At 37.7% G+C, this 21,174-nt stretch overlaps 1 protein-coding gene and 1 long non-coding RNA gene across 5 annotated transcripts in view; one reads left to right on the forward strand and one right to left on the reverse strand.

The window, feature by feature from the left end:
- The window catches only part of Cdh20 (cadherin 20), a 213,872-nt gene that overhangs the window by 179,186 nt on the left and 13,512 nt on the right, over positions 1 to 21,174 (reverse strand). The gene's annotated exons all lie outside the window — the stretch shown is intronic.
- On the forward strand, positions 5,414 to 19,458 carry LOC141422456 (uncharacterized). Its single transcript, XR_012447010.1, has 3 exons — positions 5,414 to 7,892; positions 8,850 to 9,028; positions 17,307 to 19,458. It is a non-coding gene; the product is annotated as an uncharacterized lncRNA (long non-coding RNA).

A 21,174-nucleotide genomic window follows, 5' to 3' on the forward strand; every position in this document is an offset into this window, starting at 1 on the left:
GGGAGGATTAAAGTAGCAGATGAAGTTAAGGTTGCTAATCAAGCTTAAAATATGAAGATCATTCAAGTAGGCCCAGTATAGTCACAAGGATCCTAGAATCAGATGAATTGGTTTCTTCAAAAACTCATGTTGAACTCCTGATTCCCAGTACTGCGGAATGGGTCTTTCTTTGGAAACAGGGTCTTTGAAGAGATAATCGAGTTAAAATGAGGACATAAGAGTGAGCCCTAATTGAATGTGACTGGTAAAAAGAGGAAATTTGGGCACATTCAAGTGTAGAGGGAAAAATGATGTGAAGACACTGGGAGAAGATGGAGAGAGGCCCAGAAGGGATCTCAGAGGAAACGTCTTGCTGACACCTTGACCAAAGACTTGTAAACCTCCAGAACCCTGAGATGGTGAGATTTCTGCTACTTAAGGCACCCAGTTTGTGGCACTTTATTAGGCAGCCAAGGAAATAAGTACAAATTCTTCAAAGTAGAAGAGGAAAGCAAAAATCATAGAGCTATTCAACATGAGAACAACTGGATTGGCCACTGCTGACTTTGAAAGAACTGGGCCAACAGCCAAGGAATGCCAGCAGTCTCTACAAACTGGGAAAAACAAAAAAATGGGTTCTCCAATAGAACACCCAGAAAGGAGTGTACCTCAGCTAACACCCTGGTTTTAAGCCAGTGGGACCCATATTGGACTTCTGAACTGCAGTCCTCTGAGATAAGTTTGTGTTGTCTTAAGCCATTAAGTAGCAATTTGTCACAGCAGCATAAAAAATTTGTACCGTGAGTGAGTTTAATCTCTTTTAGTATGAAGTTTGATTTCTTTAAGATCCTGCTTGGCTTCCTTTTGTTCTGGTTTTATCTCTTTTGGGTTCAAAGCTTTGAGCTCTCACTCATTTTCCCTGTCTACTATTGTAGAGAACATGTAAAACTTTTTTTTAAAGGAACTTGGCGAGCTCCTTCTCTTCTTACTTTCTTAAGAATTGCAAACTCTTTTAGGGTGTTCCCTTGCTCTACATAAGAGGAAATGTTTTAAAAATGTGCACTTTTTCTAAAAAGACCAGTGAAGCCCTTTATGCTAAGGCACACAATAGACCTATTTTCTTAGTCCTTTTTTCTTTCTGAAATTATTTTCCAATTCTAGACGCACATCTTAAGTCACACAAAGATGGCCATTGGTATCACAGGAATTAGCAATTGATTTCACTTGGGTTGAGTTCTAATGTATTTGTCTTATCTTCACATAAGCTTCATCTATAATTCCAGTTTTTCACAGTAACTTAGCATTGCATAAAATAACAGTTAATAGATTATCCTTAGGTAAGAATGTGCCATGCAGGAAGAGATTGCTTTTACACTACTTCTGCTTTGTTCTACCACTGGCAATGAAAGTAGAAAAAGGAATTATGAAAAGTTGATGCGTGTGTGGCAGGTGAAAAGACAACATTGTAAGTCTTCAAGTAGCATTCAAATTGTTCTAATTTGTATAACGAATGATTTTAAATTATAATTTAGAAATGTCTGAAATCCAAGATGCTGGCTACCCATTATAGATTAATTTCACGTGAAAAATGAAGAAATATGAATCCCATTACTTTTGTAACTTATATCAGTTACTGTTCTTTAAAAAAATTAAACACTTGTTATAAAAAAAACACAAGAATTTATGGGAATTTCTAGTCCTTTAACGTATATCTTAGAGAAATAATGTCAAATTCATAGAACAAATATTAATTTAAATTTTCTTGACTACATAACTGATGTACTTTAATAAAGTGTAAGTAAATTAAAAGTAGTCAAAAGAGGACCATAAAGGAAGCAAAAGCCCTTTTTCTTCTAACTTTAAAAAAACACCCTCAGTATTTGCAGTGCTTATCACAAATACTATCTATACTGATGATGTTGGTTTAGATTCCTTGCTTCATACCAAATGGCAGAATGTGAGTTTATTTTTCTCTGGCCCCTGACATTTACTCAAGAAATGCATAATATGTAGGATAAGAGAATTCAGGAGGCCAGTTTTAGAACCAAGAGAAATTTGAGAGTTTAGTATTGCAGATGAATCCATAAAGACCTCACAATAGCTCATAGTCATGACTGGTCATTATGAGGATCAAATTAGATATATGAACACTGTAACAGGCTCCAAATGCTCAATGTTACAAGTAGCATTTTAAACTTATGAATATCGTTATGAATAGCAAAATAAAATCTCAATGTTTCTATGAAAACTTTTTGCCTGTGGAGTTTAAAATACTTTGTAAAGCATAACACATCTTCAAAGGTCGATTCTATTTGTTAAGAGACTGAAGACTTTGATACCTTGCATAGGGCCTAATGTGTCACTGAAATGTGATTTTCACTATTTCAGTAGCTTAGAAGTTTGTAAGCTTGTACTTTTTGGAATGCATGATATCCAGAAAACCTTTACCTGCCAAAGTACTCTATTTCCAGGAACTTGGGAACATGCTATTATAACTACAGAAGTTCCTAGGATTGGAACAGATAATATTTCAACTGTACTGTCAGCAACCTTGTCTCTGTGATACATAATTAAATAAGCTACAGAATGTGTGTGTGGGGGGGGGGGGTTCTCCAGTTGCCAGGATCATATGAAGTCACAGAAATCTTTCATAAAAATTTTTATTTTTACTCACAGGGCACTTTTTGCCCATAGGGCTCTCACTCAAAACCCATTACTATGCCAAGGTATCTGGAAAAAAAGTGTGATACAGCATTTGTGACAATTTATTTTAGAGGGAAACTGTCCAACAATCCTCAGTGGGATCTGATGGAATCATTGTGTTACAGGCTAACTCAATAATGGACACCAAACTAAGAGAGAGCATAGATAAATGGGACTTCATAAAACTAAAAAGCTTCTGCTCATCAAAAGAAATGGTCTCTAAACTGAAGAGAACACCCACAGAGTGGGAGAAAATATTTGCCAGCTACACGTCAGACAAAGGACTGATAACCAGAATATATAGGGAACTTAAAAAACTAAATTCTCCCAAAACTAATGAACCAATAAAGAAATGGGCAAGTGAACTAAACAGAACTTTCTCAAAAGAAGAAATTCAAATGGCCAAAAACCACATGAAAAAATGCTCACCATCTCTAGCAATAAAGGAAATGCAAATTAAAACCACACTAAGATTCTACCTCACCCCTGTTAGAATAGCCATCATTAGCAACACCACCAACAACAGGTGTTAGCGAGGATGTGAGGAAAAAGGAACCCTTTCACACCGCTGGTGGGAATGCAAACTAGTACAACCACTCTGGAAAAAAAATTTGGAGGCTACTTAAAAAGCTAAACATTGATCTACCATTTGATCCAGCAATACCACTCTTGGGGATATACCCAAAAGAATGTGACACAGGTTACTCCGGAGGCATCTGCACACCCATGTTTATTGCAGCACTATTCACAATAGCCAAGCTATGGAAACAACTAAGATGCCCCACTACTGACGAATGAATCAAGAAAATGTGGTATTTATACACAATGGAATTTTATGCAGCCATGAAGAAGAACAAAATGTTATAATTTGCAGGTAAATGGATGGAACTGGAGGACATCACGGAGTGAGGTTAGCCTGGCCCAGAAGACCAAAAATCATATGTTCTCCCTCATATGTGGACTTTAGATCAAGGGCAAACACAACAAGGGGATTGGACTTTGATCACATAAAGAAGTGAGAACATACAAGGGAGGTATGAGGATAGGCAAGAAACCCAAAAAAAACAAGATAGCATTTGATGTCCTCAGTGCAAAGGAACTAATGCAGAAACTTTAAAGTGACAGAGGCCAATAGGAGAAGGGGACCAGGAACTAGAGAAAAGGTTAGTTCAAGAAGAATTAATTTAGAAGGCAACACACATGCACAGGGAAGCAATGCAAATCAACTCCCTGTATAGCTATCCTTATCTCAACTAGCAAAAACCCTTGGTCCTTCCTATTATTGCTTATACTCTCTCTTCAACAAAATTAGAGATAAGAGCAAAATAGTTTCTGCTTGGTAGAGAGGGGGTAGGGAGTGAGAGGGAGGGGGTGGGGGAAAAGGAGGGGGCGGGGGGAAAGGGGGAGAAAGGACCCAAACATTGTATGCACATATGAATAAAAGAAATAAAAAAAATCTGAAAAAAAATAATGGATGCCCATAAGATGATGTCTCTGATTCCTCAGGAGAAAACCTTCTGAAGGGCACTGCATGCTCATCCCACTGAGGGTATTGACTGTCTACTCTGTGGGAAGCCAAGGAGAAGGAAGCACAGCTCCCATACCTCAGAGGCAGGTGTCAGTTACACCTATTGGGTTAGAAGACAGAGATGGAAAGTAGTAACTTTTAGATAGTAGATTCAGTGTCCTAAGTGGACACACAATATTATAGCAGCACAAGTTTTTCCAAGATAAATAAACAGGATTTCTATCAAAATAAAAATAATGATAACAGTTGCAGATATTATAAATTGTAAAACCTCAACTCTAGCTTAGCTATTTAGAATGATTCATTCTCAAATGTTTCTGTAGCCATAGCTTTATCATGCATTTTTCCCTAATAGTTAATTTGCTGCAAATATAACTTAAGGAATTTTAATTAATTTAAAGTAATTACAGAGATGGTCATTTGTGTGTTGTGCTAAAGACGCCATGGTCTTTCTAATGTGACCTCACGTTGGCAGGACCAAAGGTGTTGCCCTGTAAGGTGAGTTTCACTAGCATTTCTTTTCTTTCTTTCTCTCTACTTTTTTTTTAAAACAATATAAAAAATCACTCAGGGGAGGATTATCCATCTCATTTCATTTAGGTCATGAAGTTACACACCATAGAAGGCCATTTTTTCCTCTATAAGCTTCCACCAACTTTGATGTAATAAAACACTGTTACTACTATCCAGTGGGATGAATTCCCTGTCTCTTGCTTTAAGTAAGATAAAATAAAATTTTATAGACCTTCTTCATAAATCCACAATAAGTCATTATTATTATCTTTGTCACACACAGCACAAGTCCAGGAAATAAGCATTACCTTAAGCCATACAAAAATAATTCAAGATTGACACTTAGCCAAAAGAGCAAAAGTATTTCAAATTTACCAAAGCATGCCTGTTCACTTGCTAATTAAAATGATGCTAAACACATTAAAGGAATGTGTTTTTTATTTTCCTGTAGTCTCTCATTCATCTTTTAAAAATTTTAGTTCTTGCTCATAAGCGATGCTTTTGTTTTCTTAACTGTATATTAGCTACCATAGAAAGGATGGCATTACACCATGCTTGGTACAAGATTACTTGATGGAGAGAATTCCCCAGTAAAACAACTCTTAGGTCCTATAAAAAAGTGCCCTGCTCAAAACAGATGTGCACTGAGGGTTTCTGTAACCACCCCCTGCAAAGCGTGCCTTGGTCCATGTTACTGCAGAAACTGCTAACCTTCATCCCTGCAGTCTCTTGGGATGTTTTAAAAATGTTTCTTCTTTCTTTTTTTTTGTGGTACTGTGGTTTGAACTCAGGGCTTTGTGCTTACTAGATGGCTACTCTACTACTTGTGCTGTGCCTCCAGTCCTTTGGGTCTGTTTATTTTTTGAGATAGAGTCTTGTTTCCCTGGCCTAGCTTGGACCAAATCCTCCTGTTTACACTTCCTAGTGTAGCTGTGATGACAGGCATGTGTTACTGTGCTTGACTATTGGTTGAAATGGAATATGAAGAACTTTTTCACCCCCTCAGGCTGGCCTAATACTGTGATTCTCCAGATTTCAAAGCCTCCCACATAGCTGGGGTGACAAGTGTCAGTCTCCCATGCAGCATCACCATGCTCAGCTTTTGGTTAAGATGGGGTATCTTGAACTCTTTGTCCAGGTTGGACTTGAACAATGATCCTCCTGATCTTAGCCTCTGGAATTGAGAGGATTACAGCAGTGAGCCACTGTTTCTGGGTAGGAGAATGTTGTTTATTTTTATTATTATCCAAGCCTGATTGCAAACTCCTCCATAACTCCTCTCCACAAATTGAGTGGCAGATCTGGGTGTGTTAAGGGCACAGGACAAGTGCTAATTAATTAACCACAACAGGTGCCTCTGTTCTCTAATTTTTGCTCCTTGGGTCATGATGACAGCAAGAACCTAAGACATAGACCTTCTTCAGAGCACTTGCACCTTCTAAACATCTTGTCCCAAAGTTGTTACTTCCCGTGAAGATCAGTAAACTATGACTCTGCTCCTACTGCATGTCCATAGTTAGTTAAAAATGATGACATTTTTGAGAAACCTCAAGTAAGTGAATTATAGATGCATATATAAAAATACCAGTAAGAATATTGCAACAGTGACCTACTCTATGGTGTCCACCATGACTATTTTACCCAAAACTGCTACTCCTGATTTTTACAATCTTCTTCCTCTTTGTATTTCCCTAGTACTTATCATTACCTAACTGTTCAACTTACTTATTTTTCATATCTATTATCTGTCTCCACTAGAATGTCAGGTGCAAGAGGGCTGAGAGTTTTGTTTGTTTGAATCCTTAACACTGAGAAGAATCCTTGGTGCACAGTAGGCACTCAGTAGATATATCCTGAATAAATTAATGAAAAGGCAGAGTGGGCACTTGGAGAGGGAATTGGGCCTAGAGGCTTGATGTCTATATACTCTATCCTCTCCCAATACAGAGAATCTATATTTTTATGTCTCTGTCTTCCCACCTGTATAATAAAAGAAACAGGTATGTGAATTATTGGTATGTGGATTGAAAAAAGAGTTTTTAACCACTACATTGAATTCTGCCCTGGAAAAATTTAAAAACATTTATTCCTTTGTCATTTTTGTTAAATTTACCATAATTTCATTTTTTGAGTTACGATAGGAAAAAAAGCTTTCTTGTAGTAAGGTGGATTTAAGTCTGCCTCAGATTTGCTGTGTGGTCTTGGGCAACTCACTTACCCTTCCTAGAAAAAAGAATTCTTTTTCCATAAAATGAAGATGAATAAAAAGCAGGGTTACTGTTAAGACTCAGAAAATGTTTGAAAAACATACAACACAGTGTAACTGTCAATTGATGCTGTAATTATCAGCATTATAGGTCTGGGGAAAGCCAGAGGATTATCTTGGTTCAGAACATCTAGAATCATCTGCAGTGATGCCTGGCTGGTTGTATTTTCTAGTTCATTATGCTCTGATCCCTTTATAAAATAAAATAAAAATGACTTGCTAGAAAAATGAAGTGAAAAATCGCAAATGCAAAGCTCCAAATTTAAACGTATTGTTAGATGTAACAGACAAGATAGTTCTCTGCTAAATCACTGTGAACATTCCTAAGCACTCTCAGTCTCTGAACTTAGCTGATCATGGACCAGCACTGGCTTTCCACTTAGTGAGCTCTTCTGATTCTGCTACTGTAGCCAATGAATGGCTGTGTAGAGAGGTGCACTTTTTAAAGGAAATTTCTGGGCTGGAGGAGTGGCTTAGTGGTAGAGTGTCTGACTAGCAAGTGCAAGGCCCTGAGTTCAAATCCCAGTACTATCAAAAAAAAGAAAGAAAGAAAGAAAAAAAGAGTAAAGAAAATTTCTGCTCTTAGCTCAACAGTTGTGATTTTTCCTCTGTGTATATTTCCAAAGCCTGATTGACTTAGAGAGATAACAAAATTCATAAGTAACAATCAAGTAAATTGAACAAGTAATGATAAAGAAAACCCCACAAATTCTATAGAAAGACAACTTTTCTCCTTGTTTTAAGATTCATTTACATGAACAGCCTGGACAGTAATGGAATTTATCAATATGAGTTTGGAAGATGCTCTTGAACTGATGTATTTACCATCTTCTGGTTTTGGTTTGTTACCACTGGCAGCAGCTTACAGCCAAAGACAAAATAACCATCAACCAATGGAAAAAAGTGAGTGGAATCTGGGTTTGCAAACTCATGAAGTATGTATGGTTACCATGTAGGGCTGGTTAGAGACTTTCAGAGAAAGTTTGTCTGAATGGTGATCACATTCATTGTCTGTGTTTAGGATATGGCACTAAGAATGCGATCTGAGATTTCCCCTGCATAATTGCTAAAAACACTGAGGCACAAATCAGGGCAGTTTTTACTTTGTTAACATCAGTGTGGCACATTAAGACATGATATCTATAAATCATGACTAAAATAGTAAAAGAAAGTGTTAAGTATAGAAACACCTGTGTGGATTTGATGGCAGCTTTAGGACATGCTGTCATCTACCATTTCTCTCCCTGCTTCAAGGGGGGTTGGAAATTGATGGGGTCCCTTTGCCTGGCTGTGCTCTAATATTCGCTGTTCCTTTTCTCTGGATTGTCTCTATCTTAGTCAGCAGGCAAACCTTACTCATTGGCCAAATGTCATTTCCCATCTGAAGTCTGATCTCAAGGCTCTCCTTCTCACCCCTCTTCAGATGCCTCCTAATGCACTAGACACTTGGGGTGGTGGTTGTTTAGGCATTTTTAGAGAAGGAATTGTTTCTTTCATTTTGTATCCCCTCCTTAAATGTTAGTGAAGAAAACATTTCACTCATTCATTTATTCATTCATCCATGGTCTTTTTTTTTTTTCCAATCAACAATCTAATTTCTACCATCATCATTTTTCAAAACAAGCCATGTTCCTTCTTTTTGCCCACTTAAATGGTTGGGACATCTTTTTCTCAAAGTATAAACCTACAGATTGTCTATAGCAAAACTACCTGTAGAGCTATTTTTACTTCCACTCTATGCAGATAATCTATGGTCTCCACCCTATCCAAGGAAATTGTAGTGAAAAGAAAATGCCTTTTTGACAAGCTCTGTGGTGATTCTCATACACCCTGCCATTTGATAATCTGTTCTTTCTACAGGATATGGTTAAAAACAAGAAGAGGAGTGTCCTTTGTTCAGGGGATAGCTGCCTGTGTCACTCTGCACAGAGACAGAACTTCAGCTGATGCTAAACAGAAGGCAACCACATGTCAGAACAGCACGGTCCATGGAGCAGGGGTGTGGAAGACATAGGTGGAATGATGGATGAAGCATGATGGTCAGTGACTAAAACCCAGTTCAGAAGGATCAATTTGGGGTCATGCTGTTTTCACACATTTAACTCTCTTTCTCAGTACTTCCAAATGCTCATGTCTCTTTAGAAAGAATCTCCAAAGATGGAAAAATCTGAAGACTTCTAAAAAAATGTGCTAACCCTCAGGCTTCTTAAGGACGTGTGTTATCTTAGCACTGTTTTTTCTTCTACTTTACTCAGATAATTCGGGCTTCCCACCCTTAGTCAGTGAAGTCAAAGTGGAAAGAAAAATGGATCTTAGAAAATTGGTCATGAAAATGTTCTCATTTATGCCTTAAAGGGAAAGGGAAAAAGATTTCTACATTTAGCATGTTTTTTCCTCTCTTCTTTCTTTCTTTCCTTTCTATTTTTTCCTACTGCTATAGTTCTTTGTCCCTGCAGTGAAACAAATGAATACAAAGGAAAAATCTGCACTAAAAAATCTTTAGAGGACTTAAACATAATAAATGTTAAATCCTTGGGATAAGGAAAATTGAGTCCCTGTATAATAATCTGTAAAATGTATGAAAGATGCAAAAAATGGATGGAATAAGGAAAGGTACACAAAGTCTCTTATTGTATCTTCCAAATTTGAAACTCAGTTAAAAAAAAACCCAAAAAAACCTTGAAATTGTGTTTTAATTAAGTGTTTATTTCAAAGGGGTTTCTAGTGATGCATGTGAGGATTTTTTTTTTAGACAGGATTTCACAATGTGGCCTAGACTAGCCTAGAATGTGAGATCCTGTGCTAGGGCTTCCCAAGAATTGGGATCACAGACCTGCACTAGTGTACCCAGCCTGTAAAGAATTATTTAACGTGTACTCGTGAATTTTCAAAAAAGAGAAAACAGTGTGGGACCAATTCTGAATAACAGTTTTTAGAATACAGAGAGTCACTCCAAAGATGGGAAGAAAACTATTCATTGCACAAATATTGAGAATGATTAAATGATGGGGGAACCAAAAGGACCAATGGATATGCTAAATCATTGAAATAATTTCCTTTAATACATTATGTGATCAAGAAAATCATGCATATAAAACCCAACTGAGAACATTTAAGAAAATGTGAAATGTCATTTAAAAAATTCAAAGAGAATTAACCAGAATTACGCTTTCACTCATTTCAGAATAAGAATGTAGTGGAGAGAAGGGTCGACAGTTTAGGACAGGTCAGAAAATCCCAGATCCATTCATCGGTCAGAGTTGAACTGTTCACTGTGTGCACCTGGCCTGTAGGAGTCCGAGTTTCCAAAAGACACTGGATATAGTGGGGAAAGAAAGGATTCCTCCCTGGTATGAGGCCTCAGGGGGCAGACAAGAAACACAGAAATACAAACAGTAAAATATATCAAGTATCAAGAAATGCTATGAAGAAAATATGTAACAGTAATGACAACAAAAAAGACAGAGGGGGATTAGGTGTGTGGTTCAGGCCTGTAATCCTAGTCACTTGAGAGGTGGAGTTACGAGGATCAGAAGTTTGAAGTCAGCCTGGGCAAAAGCATGAGACCCTATACGAAAAACAAACTAAGAGGAAAAGGACTGGGGGTGTGGCTCAAGGGGTAGAATACCTGTCTAACACACCCAGGGTTCGATCCCCAGCAGTGCAAGAAAAAAAAAATGACAAAGCAACTAGAGGTAGGGTGACTGTGTTCACCAGTGGGAATCCATAAGGCTGCCAAGAGGAGCCAACTGTTTGTTCAGAGATCTGAAGCAGAACCATGTAAACTAGTGACGATTTGGAGAAGAGAAGGCCAGGTAGAGCAACACTAGAACTGAAAAGTAGAAACAAGGAAAGTGTACTTGAAGGACCAGCTGGGATGGTTTGAACACGGAGAAAGGAGAAACGAGATTAGGAATTGGGTTGAGTGGCAGATGGATGGGTGCACACTCTATGCAATCTTCTTTCTCTCTACCAAGACCTGAATTTGTGTGTGGAGGTAATGAACCAGATTATAAGAAACAAATAAAACAAACACTTGATTTTGATGGACTGTAGTAGCTGTATTGCTTCTGGTCAATGAGATGAAGTCTCCTGGGTACACATTCTAGGAAAATGATTATTTTCCTAATTAAAAATCACATTCACCTGGCTTGCAGTACTTTCATTCTTTGCTTTTTTTTTTTTCTTATTTTTTGCCTGGAATATTGACATAGAACCTGAGATAAAGCAGCCATTTTAAAATTATGAGGACAAGAACTGCAGGTAAAGGCTAGTGGAGAGAATTAGGTTTCTTCATGACTGTTGAACAATTGTACCAGTCCTGTACTGGCAACCTCTAGACTTCCTGGTATAGGAGAAAAAAATAAACCTCTTGTTTAATGGTGACGAGTTAAAAACTTTTGCATGTCATGTATTACAGTGCTTAAGCCATTATAGCTGGGTTTCTAATTCATGCAGCTGAAAGTCTAAGTGGTCAGGGGCCAGATCATGTAGGGTTTATTTGCCATGCTAAAGATGTCTGCATTTTATTCTAATTGCAATAGGAAGACATTAAAGGATGTTAAGCAAAAGACTAGTATAATGTAGCTTTTTCTTGGAGAGTATCCTGGCTGTGTGTATAAATTAGACAGCAGGGAAGCGAGATGGAAGCAGAGAGAACAGTTAGGAGGCTGTTGTTAAGAGATGATCTTGCTTCTTCCACTCGTTTTGCTGTAAGTATTTCAACTACAGTTAAGCCTTCAGGAATGAGATGTTGTAATAGTATTATCTGACAGGCTGTTGCACAAGTTCCTGGTGTCTGGGATATAGGACTGGAGCCATTCGGAAGCAAGTACTTCCAGGCCCTATCAGCGGTAACAGGGATGCTTGTGTGTCTCCTCCTAGCTTGCAGATGTTTAAATGATGATGAGAGTTAATTAGTGGTTGTGTACTCTATCTCCCTGCCTGATCTAGTTTATCCTCACCACTTTAAATCTTCTTCCACCTTATTTTTTCCCCACTTGTTGCCTTTACTAAGGATCATTAAAACATTAGCCAGAGCTGTCAGCCAAACTAATTGAAGGCCTCCTGCCTTAAGGATCATCCGAATGAAAAACAAGGGCCTTAGAACAGAATTGAACTGGTTTTCTTGACTGCCTGTGAATTGCTATCATCTTGGGAATTAAAATTAAAAAAAATTAAAATGATAACATATAGTCACCCCTCAAGTTATGGATTAGACAGTTGCTTTTCCTTATATATCTAGGCTGCAGAGAAAAATAAGAATTTCCTTCTTTTTTTGGTAGTACTGGGCTTGAACTCAGGGCTTTACACTTGCAAGACAAGAAGTCTACTGTTTGGGCTATTCCTACAGCTTCATAAGAATTTTAAGAGCTAATGTGATTTTTATTTTAGTATAGTGTCAAGGGCCAATAGGAGTAAAATTTTTGCCAAAATAACATTTCCCTTATGAATACCAAATTATAAATGTCAGATATCAGATTAGGGAGAAGGTAATCTGTGTGAGAAAAACATTAAGAAAGATGTAAGTGAAATAATACCAGATAGTGTCTTAAAAATGTCTTAAAAGTCAAAAAAGTGGATTGTGTATACTTGCTATATACATTATAGAGATGCAAGAAATGAACAACTCCAAAAAAAGAGAATATTTTAACTATAATTAAAAACTATATTTTCTATGGATATGAGAAGCCTTATATTTTTTTAAAAATTTGTTCTTCCCAATAGAGAATTTAAAGCTGGAGAACCCTTGGGTGCAAGTCTGTGGGTGTAGGCATTGAGGATGGAGTCACTGCTTTCCCCCAGGTCCTCAGTATGAAGCATTGTTTCTCAAATGGTAAGGGAATAAGTCCAAGACTAAGAGGTAGTAACAAACAAAGCCCAGATATGGCCCCTCTCCCCTGATTTCAATTTAATGTTACTCTTTCATCTATTTTCTTAAGTCTCATGTTATAATCCCTATCTAACTTTTCACTTTTGTCCAATTGTTGCCCAAATCTATTTTTATTTTTTGCACATAAAATTCATGAAAACAGACTTCCACAAAAATCTTCTTCGGCACTTAGCAGTGCTACTTAATATTATTCATTTTATCAGAACCTGCACGTGGTTTTGTCTTTGTTTATTGTTATCATGATCCATGTTCTATAGTTTAGAGATTTATAAGAACTATGTTAACCTCTATTAGCTATTATTTCCCTCCAAACAGACTTTCACAGATAATGACCTATGTTGAATAATTTTCTCAAGCAAAATTAGTTACATGTGCTCTTCCCTTGTGGTTGACTCCTCAAATGTAGCTGCAAATAATTGTTAGCCTTTCATGTACAGGCAAAATTTTGTAAACTTTTAGAAATCTATGTCACTTAGATATTCTATCAAAATTTTACTACTTCATTTACTTTGCTGAAATTAACCTAATATATATATATATGTGTGTGTATGTATATGTGTGTGTATATATATAATATAATATATATGATATATATATATAGTTTCCATTTGCATGGAAATGTGCTGGTTCATCTGTTGAATGCTGAAAACAGTAAGAGGATTTGAACTTAAGCCAAGATATTTTATTCCTTATGATAAGTGGAATAGTATGGTTTGAAATACGGTAAAATTTAGTAGAATTAACAGAATAGTGAACATTAAACCAGTCTTAATCTGGAGGAAGTTCTCTAGTGATGGAATGATGGTTCTAGATGTGATCTTTAAGGATGTTGTGCCATTCATCCTGGTCAGGTTCGATTGATCCCAGCATAAATTTTTTTTTCGGCATTCCTGTTCACTCTGAAAAGTGTCCTAGTTTGGGATGACAAATTATATACTCATCCTGAATATAGACAACATTTTTATTAGCAACTATGATAGAAGACATAGATAAGTTGGATAGATGGATAGAGGGGAATTACCTTTAGATTCTCAGAAATAATTATCTGAGTACATTATGAGGGAAGTTTAGCTATTCATTTAGGAAAGATCTGGGGGCTTAAGTTCTTTAGAGGCTTGTATGACATTTGCTAGAAGTGTGGTGGAGCTAATCACTCAACAAGGATGGCAATGCCTCTCCTTCAGAATGATGGAATGGTGTCTAGACCAGCACTAGCCAGTGAATAATGGAAATGTTCCCATCTATGAGGGCCAGTATGGTAGTTAACCGTGAGTAGCTAACCATGAGTGACTATTGTGCACTGGAAATATGGCTAATGACACTGGGGAACTGAATTATTAATTGTATTTAAATTTCATTAGTGTAGACTTAAAACTAAATAGCCACACGTGATTGGTGACTACTGTATTGGATAGTATAGGTTGAGATTTAGAGGGAGCTCAGTGACGGTGGAGGTGGCAAACTGGAGAATGATAGTTGAAAGGGCGTTTGATAGATGGTAACTATTTAAGCAATCACTTAATTCAACTGAACAAAATTTCAATAAGCATTAAGGTGGTAGATGTAGATTATATTCAAAAGCAAGTAAGGCTATCTGTGAAATTATAGATCTTATCACCTAGCAGAGGAATCAATGTGAACACAAGCACACAAATCATAAGTGCTAAAATTGTGAACAAAGCTCATTTCACCAGAAGCTAGGGGAAGGAGAAATGCGTACCAACCCATGGTTTTGAGAAAGCTTTGTGGAAGAGCAAGACCTTGAAGCTTATTCAGATTCAGAGAGATAGATAGCAGCATTTGGCTGAGAAAAGGCCCAGGGTAGTGGAAAGTATAGGAACAAAGGAAGGATGCCTGTCTGTGTGTCCTGAGAGGGTTATTTGGATGTAGATGTGGATTGCAGAGAAGCTAATGCCACACACAAAGAAACTTTGGGCTTTGTTCTATAGACAATTAAGTAAATGTTTGTACATTGGAAACTGCTGGATCAGACCTGCACTTTTGGCAGAGTTCATGTGGAGGTGGATGGAGGGGAGCTAACAACTCTGTTAGCAGGGTAATGGAGAAGGAGAAACCATGCACAGCAGGTGAAGATGGCTAGAGAGCAGATTAACTGGGAGAGTGCATTGGTTTTCTCTTCATATATTTGAAGAGCTGTTATAACAAAAGGGATGAGAGTTATTGTATGTGGCACTAGAGAGCTAAAATAGAGTTGCAAATATATGCAGGCATATTCGGATTGATAAAATGAGTAATTTCCTCATAATGAGAGCTTCTATGAATGGAATGGAATGCTTGTAAAATGGTAAGCCTTTGGCCACCTGAGGATTTTGTTGCTGGGATGCTGCAGCAAATGTTGAGTCCAAATTTGAGATTTCAACAATTGGTCAAACAGAGAGAGGGAGAAGTTAGAATTACTAAGTTTTAATTTTGCCACCTAAGAATATTAAACATGATCCCCCACTCTCTCTAAACTCTATCATCTCCTTTTATTACCACGGAAGACAAGAAAGATTATTTCAAGCCCCCAACCCCAACACAAGACAAACAGGACATAATTTTAAAATAATGAATAGGCCATTCCAGAGAAAAGGTGGTGATTAACCTGATTTTATCCCACACTCTTCTCTCCCTGCACTCATGATATGAGCTATGCAGCTCTGAGAATTTCATCTCTTCCTACTCTTTTGTAGCCTGGTCAACACTGATAAGCAATGATATTTAAATTGAAATACTAATTAGTGTTTTTTTTTAACTTTGACAGACAGCTAATGTAGTCCAGCAAATAAGGTAATTGTATTTTAACTTTAGATTGGAAAAATCACCATTGTTGAAATGGTATTATGATAAGCCCCCAGGAACTCGAAAGAACAGTTACAGAAATGAGCTGGTGGTCCAGGTATAGAATGCTGTAATAATTAGTACAACAAATGTCATTTACAAAGCCTCTAGAAATAGCAAAACAAGAGAAACACCAGCCACAAATAGTTATCATAGAGGGCAAGACTTTCTATTTCCTTATTATCATAAATCATGAAGCTTCACTGATGCATACTTTATCACAGGACTCTTGCCATATGTGATCTGAAGTTTCCAAGCATATCCCCAAGGACCACGGTTACTGAAATAGATAATCAAGAATTCCTTTTGTGCTCCTCTCAACACTGCCACTGCTCAGATTGAAATTAGCATCTTTTACAATGAAATACCCGTTGCTGTCACAAACTGACATGACAGCTGGAGAAAGGCCTGTTTATCCCATTATTCTTCATGTCTTAGGTTCATTATGGTTTATTAAGATGTGTACTGTAAGTTCCTGAATGAAGTTTTTGCACAGTGATTATCATTTGAAAAGCAGTATGGAGAAGCCATTCCCCAAAGAGGTGTAGAGAGTAATGAAGGTCAAAGATCAAAAACATCCTTCTATTAAGCATCTCCTAGAAACCCTCATCATTCATTCTCCCCAAATATGTCTTATAAGATGTTTTTTTTCTCACTCTCATAGTTTAAAACATTACTTTCCATTGTAGAACCATTTCAGAGAAACTTGGCAGTTTTAAAGAAAGATGTCAAGTCACTTGGCCAAAGTCACATGGCTTATACACAGATTTAGGTATTCCACATTGCTGACTTGGAACAACTTTGCATAAAGGTAGTGTACAGGTAAAACACACAGTAAAGAGTCCTAACTCTATGTGTTAGTGAAGGTGCAAAATGCTTTCTGTAGATAATCAAATGTTATTTCTTTGATAATACCATTATGACTCATTTTCAAATAGTAACTTGCTCAGAGAGATTATGTAACTGATTCAGAAATTTCAGACAGGAACATGATTTAAAGCTAATCAAACTCCAACATTGGTGGGCCAAACCCTATCAAACACTACAGGAGCTTATGCTCAAATGGGAGGGGAGTGACACCCACATCCAAAGAAAATGGGCTGGTTCAAGGCAGTAGTTTTCAACATGTAATCCTGGGACCAGCAGCATCTGTACCCTGATTTTTGATTGCTGAGATGATGCACTTTGCCATCATGCAGTACTGTTCTTTGTGTCTTCCTCATTTTAAAAATGAGCTTGCATTTCATTTTTTTGTTAAAGTGAAATTACTGACAATTATTTGGTGAGCTCCCCCTCCATTGCCACCAAACTAAAAGAATTCAGGTGAGCATAAAGATGGTGCTTGATAGTGAGGAAAAGGTTGTGAGTTGTGTCAGAGACTGAAAGATGTTCATGAGCCCACTTCCTTTTCCTGGGCACATGGGAAGACAGCATTTTCTTGCCTTTCTTGCCTTTAGGTTAGGGTCATATGGCAGGAGTCTGGTCAATGAAATGCCTTCTTATTACTGACTATTAATAAATCCTCTATACATTGTCTTTGCTCCTCTCTATGATTTTTTTTTAAAAGATATTTTTCCCCCTAGGGGAAGTTGAGACACAAGGAGGAAGCAGCCCGAAGTTCTGACTCTCTACTCAGAAGGAAAGTCCTCAAAAAGACCGCCAGCACAAAGCTGAACCATGTTGTAAGCAAGAGATAACCTACTACTGGGTTAAGCCACTGAGGTTTGGTGATTTTCTTACAGCTGCTAGAAGTTCACACCTCAGCTTTGTTTATGGTTTCGAACCTCTCCATTGTACCTTTTTTGTTTCCAGCTCATAAAATTCAGTCATCCACCATGGTTCCTTTGGATTGAGGATAAACTCTTACTTGGATTCACCCTCCATCTGTGTAATTACTTTGACCTATTAGCTGAAGACCCCTGAGTCACCAGTCTTAGAATGAAGAAAGTAATTGGGGAAGGTTCAGTCTCATTAGAAAGTTAAATGTTCTTCTAAGAGGAAGAGATTGGAGGCTCAGAGGCCAGCAATAATTTTATGATAGAAAGCGAAGCAAAAATGATGACAGCCAGAACATAAATGAATAAAATGGGAAGAAAAGCAAAGATTGCTTTTGGATATTGCTGAAGAATAAACAACACTTTACATTACTAAGCAGCATAAAGTGCAGAGACCACCAAGACCGAAGAGTGGCACTTTGGCAGGGAGATGAGGGAGACTGGGGAAGGAAAATGTAGTGTTCTCAAGAACAATGGCATGGGGATCCTGGAATCCTGTCTCAGGTTGGTCAACTGCTGTGTGACCGCTGGCAAAGTCACTCAAACTCAGAGAATTTAAGAGAACATGCAGTGATTCTTAGTGCTGGGTCAATCTAAATGTAACACATCCATTAACTGTGACGAGTTTTATTGGTTGCAATTGCTCCTTTGCCTCAATTCTCTGTCATCCATTTAAATCTTCAGCTCTTGTTCATGTGAGAAGATATAAACCAAGTTACCTTGTGATGAGTCATGATGTGAGATAGACCAAAACATCTAGTTTTGATACTGCTCACCCATCTTTTCTTCAATCACAAACATGTGGCAATTTAAGGATTTATATAGTCTTTGGCCTGATGTGGAATGTTGCTGCATTTGGCTTTTATTTGGGTGTGGCTTGAATAAAGATGTTCTAATTCTCTGTGCTGAGTCCATAGATATCCATGAGAAAATAATTGTCACTCCACTACGCAGGAGCGAATCTTTAAAAAGAGCATGCTAGCAACAACGAAAAGGGCGTACTTCTTTACACAGCAAGAACAGGATGGAGTCATTATGGAATCTGTGGGAAACATTCATTAAGTACTCAAATTCCTTCTAAATTAGCCTATTTCCTAGATGTCTTGCATCTATACATTGCAACCTGGGAAGACATATTCAGAGAATGACCACGCTCTAGGTTCAACTTGTAAATGAGTACTTGGAACTTCTAACAATAAATGTATTTCTCTAGTTTTCTTTGGGAAGCATTGATCTTTTTTCCCTAAATCCACCTGTTTATTTTGGATTTGGATTGAATATGTTAGGAAGAGGCAGATGGTGAAAGTCAAACAGATGTTTTTAGCTGGTAGGGCACAGAGAACAGATTTGCCCAATTTTATTCTATTGCCTAGAGTTTGAAGATGGAGACAGTGGTTAATTGTCCTGGTAATTTCAATATTTCCAACAGCAACACAGAAAATGACCAATTAAAGAACATACATTCCCATCCTTGTAGTCTTCAGTCTTAAAAGCACAGTCTACATTCAGTGTAAAAATAAATTTACTTCCCCCAAATGCATCATAAAGCTACACCTAGACTCGAAGGAGTAAAAAGTAAATGTAGTCATTCATACCTTTAATAAGATAGAGGCTGGACATGGTGATTTGTGCCTATAATCCCAGTTACTCTGGAAGACAGAGGTAGGAGGAATCACAGTTCAAGGCTGGCCCCCAGGCAAAAAGTGCAAGACAAATTAAAAGCAAAAAAGGGCATGGTTCAAATGGTAGAGCTCTTGCCTAGCAAGTACAAGGCCCTGAGTTCAATCCCAGGTACCACCAAAGTGTGTGTGTGGGAGAGCTGAACATTTCCCCCTTTTCCACATGATCCTGCTTTATAGTCCCTCTCCCAGACTCTTCTTAACTTTCCTTTTCTCTGCCTCAGTGCTAATAAAGCTCTCTTGCCACTCACCTTTCACATATGTAGTCCCTCCTTCCTGAAATGGGTGACAATCTGAATTGCTCATCTTTTCGTGGCTAATTGAATCCTATAATGCGCTCACTGACAGGAGTGTGGGCCCAGAGTATTCCCAGCACTGAGGCAACACAGCGAACACTTCAAGGACGTGGTAAACAAAGCATAAAGCACTGGCATCCATGTGTCCCCAGCATTCAGAGTAGAGAACATTGAAAAGAAGAATGCCGGTCTCTGCTTTGAAGAAGGTGATGACTCATTTACAGGAGAGAAAATACATGCCTGTGACAGCAACCTTCAATGATGAAAAAGCCACCCAACATTGTGCACAAGTAGAATTTAACATAGAGGAGAACGTCAGAGTCTTGAGGGTAGGGCAAAAACAACTATGGATACTTGTTTGAGTTCTCATTCAGAAAGAGAAGTTTTCAATCATCTTTTGGAAGAAAGGATCAGAGAGTTGGAAACAAATGTCATAGTTTCCTCAAGAAGTAGAACTGATGTGACCAAGTCTTCCTAGAAGTGGAAGAATAAAGTGACTTTGTTTGGTAAAGGAAGTCCATACTTCCATTTAAAAACCTCAAATGTTCTAGTGAATGAAAGAAATGCAATATGAAATCAATTATAGTCAAGAGAAGGGTTTGGGGTAGATCCTCTGAAAACACGAAATTATATGAGTGAACTAAAATATGAAGTGAACTAGACACTTAGGAAATATCTTTATTTCTGTGTTCATCAACCAATGAAACTATCTTTGGATATTAGCTGCATAGAATGCTAGAGAGGATAATTGGTACTATTTGACAAAAAATACATCAGGAGTTTTAAGAAAACATTACCAACATGTCCATCTGGAAAGGAAGAAGAGTGGTGTCTATGAATTGTTTGAAGTCTCTAAGAGCTACTTATGGAGTTTCTGCCTCTTACTTAAATGGAGAAAACTCTAGATTATTCTAGGGGAGGCCATATGAGAAGGTAGAAAAGAGATAACATATAATGTGCCTGCTTCCAGGAAAAATCATTTCAAGTTTATTGAACAGCATCTCATCTCCTTAATTATAGCTTTGTTGACAGCTATTTACTTTACAAGTGTGGAGAGTTCTTTTGAAACAATTCATATTGCAATTTGCTTAGAACCAGAGAAATGTTTAACGGATGATATATGTTTTATTTTTGTGGTTTCGATAGTGGTAAACAGTTTGGAGACTATTAGACATGTGTTGTGTCACCAACACTTTTTGCTAGGGCAAAAATTTGTGTGGTTAATCTGCCCTCCTCCTCCTCCCATGCTTTGTCCTTAGACCCATACATTTAGAAAATCACAGGGACCCTAAAGAACAGAAAGCAAAGCATAGAAAGAAAAGAATACGACCGAAGGATCCAACCACTGTGTTATCCTAAAGCACTCAGCAGAAGGTAAGTTCAGTAGTGATCTGGTGGGTTCAGTCCACTGTAGCCCAGGTAGATCTATAGAGAGGCCCGCAATGCAAGGTGTGTGTACGTGTATAGGGGTTGGGGAGGGGAAGGGAGCAGTTTCCAAGTTTGGGCGCCAGGACTTGACTTGAGAAAAATGAATCGCTAGACCCCAGGCTTCCTTATACTCAAATCACCAAAACCACTTCCTTAATCAACTACAAATTCTTTTGGATCATTAACAATTTCACAGAATCCTGACCTCTCCTGTTCTCTCCATTAGCATAGAAAATGATTATTGAATTAAACAATGCAATTAACCTCATAGGT

This window comes from Castor canadensis, chromosome 4, assembly GCF_047511655.1.
Source record: "Castor canadensis chromosome 4, mCasCan1.hap1v2, whole genome shotgun sequence".
Classification (NCBI taxonomy): Eukaryota; Metazoa; Chordata; class Mammalia; order Rodentia; family Castoridae; genus Castor; species Castor canadensis.